Genomic DNA, 3,033 nt, shown 5'->3' with positions numbered 1-3,033 from the left:
TCTGCCTGGCCTGCTCCGCAGCACCATGGCAGAGATCAAACCCTGCCATTTAGCGAAACCCAACCCCCCGTCGCACAAGCCATGTTTCATAAGGAGATCGCATTTCAGAGAGAAAACCTCTGGCATTTGGCTCTGTGACCCTACGGTGAATGAACTGTGTGGGCTGGGTGCTCGTAGAATCCCGTCCAGCCCAGCGGAGAGGGACGTATCCACGCACGCAGCCCGGCATCCTCATCGCCACTCCCTGCGGGAAGGCAGCTCAGCAGGACTTGCAAATATTTTGTGTTGAAGAGGAGCGAGCGCTTGCCAGGAGTTCTCGTCCATGCTACGGCACGCTGGGATCAGTTCCCAGTTCTTGGTCCAAAATATCCCTTAACATTAATGCTCAAGGCATGCCACAAAAAAACAATTATCTGCTGGGACCTGCGGCAGGGACTGCCTCCCTGGGAGTGTTTTCCTGACCATTTTTAGCCTCTCTGTGATTAGAGCTATATTGCTCTCTATAGATATTCTGCTTTACTCCGCCTCTTAATGCAATGCCCATTACACCTTTTAGGGGAAGCTGCATGCAGATATTTAATGACTGCTTTTCCTAAAGGCCTGGATGATGTCCTTGTAAGCTTTCCTCAGCTGGGAGTCACCCTGTTAGGCCTCAAATACAAAAAAAAATAGGAAAACTGAGAGGGAAAAGTGAAAGAGAAGGGAGAAAAGGCAGAGAGCTGGAGCCTGAAAGGCCCAGGAATTACCAACAACCTTACAAACCAACCAGCCCTAGCAAAGTCTTTGCAAGTACATCGGTGTCATGCCTGGACAATAGCAGAGTGGGATGCTGCAAACGGGAGGCAGAGAGCCTTCTTTGAAAGGCATCCTTAATGGCCAGAGGTTGCACATGGGGGAGATACTCAGTCATCCTGGAGAGTCAGGGAAGAGCCTTGGGCAGGAGATACTGGTCTTGATGCTGTTGGGATACCCACACCTTGATCGACATCAATGGGAATCCATTGGTTAGCCACAAAAGAAAGAAGCAGGCAACACAGCCCCATCTAGAATCATAGAAAAAAAATCACAGAATTGTTTGGGTTGGAAGAAACCTGAAAGATCATCCAGTCCCACCCCCAGCCATGGGCAGGGACACCTTCCACTAGACCACGTTGCTCAAAGCCTCATCCAGCCTGGCCTTGGACACTTCCAGGGATGGGGCATCTACAGCTGCTCTGGGCAACCTGTCCCAGTGCTTCACCACCCTCTCTGTGGAGAACTTTTTCCTGACATACAGTCTTAATCTACCCGCTAAGATGACCTCAGTCCTATTACAAAAGGAGCTGCACTCAGCATGACTCCAGCTCATCACCAGCCACAAGACCACTGGGTGCAAATCCACCAAGAGACATGTTAGAAAACATGCAGTGAGCTTTCAGAGGGTCCTTCTGCCCAGGGCGAGGCATCCATAGCCCCCAGGAGACCTCTGTCTCCAGGAAAAGCTGTGTCAGCCCTGGGCAATGGTGCACCGAAAGGATGGAGAGGGCAGGCGAGGTGGCTCGGCTGGAATTCAGGCTATGCAGCCATTAGTCTTGGAGGACTGCACTGCTACAAGGAGTGGGAGGAAGAGTTTTCCAGAGCAAAAGTGCTTATTCATCACCAGAACTCATTTGGAAATTGTCCAAAACCCGGCTATTTGAAGAAGTGAAACTCTGCTCAGCACATCCCTCTTCTGACATAACTTTGGAGAAAGGTTTCTCCTCCCTGCAGCAGGATTCATGGCAGAAGTTCACTGTGGAACTGTCCCTCCCAGGCAGAGCTCCCTCTCTGCTTCTTGGCTCTTCCTCTTCATCAGAAAACTTGTACCAACCTGTCCTGCTGCAGGAAAAGAAACTGAGTTGTTGGCAAATACAGCAGTTGGGAAAAATCTCTTCCTCTGCAGCCCTAGTGCCCAACCTGGGGTGCACTGCCCAGGGACCACAGCACACGGGGTATCTTAGCACCCAAAACTGTCACTGAGTTGCCTCCATGAGTGCCACCAGCACCTGCAGAGCTGTGGGAGCATGAGCACAGGCAAGCCTCAGGGTGGTGTGGTGGGGGGATCTGTATGAAAACAAAAGAGAAAGAATGAAAGACCAGTTGGGAGAGCAGGAGGAAACTACAGGAAAGAAAAGGACCCAGGGATGTGTCCAGGCAGGACTGTAGCACAGTGTTAGGGGCTGTCCTGGAGAGCCCATTGCTGTACTCCTGCCTATAGAAATAGGGGCACATGAGGGAGAAACCGGGGCTCATAGGAGTAGCTGAACTATTGCAACAAATTTAATAGCAGCTTTATACACCACAAATCTTTACAGTTACTGCTCTGAAGGGATATAAAGTCTCATCCCCAGATGCATCTCACATCCCAACCCTCACATTGGCATTGCACTGTTGAGCAGCATTGGCCAGAGGGAAGAGCTGGCGGAGTGGTGACAGCCCCGGCTTCCCACCACCCACCTCAGCAAGGCCAGATCCAGCAGTCCCAGAGCCCCATCCTGCCACTGCGACAGCTGCACCCTGCAGCTCATGGGCCTCTTCCCACACCTCAGAAAAACATCCCCACAGCTACAAACACAGTGTAAATGCTGGCAGATAAACAGACATGAGAGGCACTGAGAGCTGCCATGACTGTCAGTAATGAGCATGTCCCATATGCATTAACTTGGGGCATCTTGGGGCACCAAAAGGCAACTTTGCACAGCTCCTGCCAGGTGTCTTTTTGATAGCACAGCCCACACATCTTGACCTTTAAGACACATTAAATAAAATTATTTTCCTTTTAGGGGGGGAAGTAATAAAAGATAATTTAAAATTAAATATAGATATCTTAAATTCCACCTATTGCTCAGCCCCCTGTGATCCCAGGTACACCAGCAGGGACTGACCACCGAGCTGGCCTGGGACTTAGCCCCACACCAACCTCCACCGCATGGGTCACTACCCAGAGCACTCCAGTACATGGGGCCACAAAAGCCCAGTGCCGAGAGTGCCTCCTTCAGCCCCCATGTTTGCGAA

The sequence above is a fragment of the Eurypyga helias genome, unplaced genomic scaffold (genome assembly GCF_000690775.1).
Source record: "Eurypyga helias isolate BGI_N326 unplaced genomic scaffold, ASM69077v1 scaffold9690, whole genome shotgun sequence".
In the NCBI taxonomy this organism is placed as follows: domain Eukaryota; kingdom Metazoa; phylum Chordata; class Aves; order Eurypygiformes; family Eurypygidae; genus Eurypyga; species Eurypyga helias.
This window is presented reverse-complemented; position numbering follows the sequence as displayed.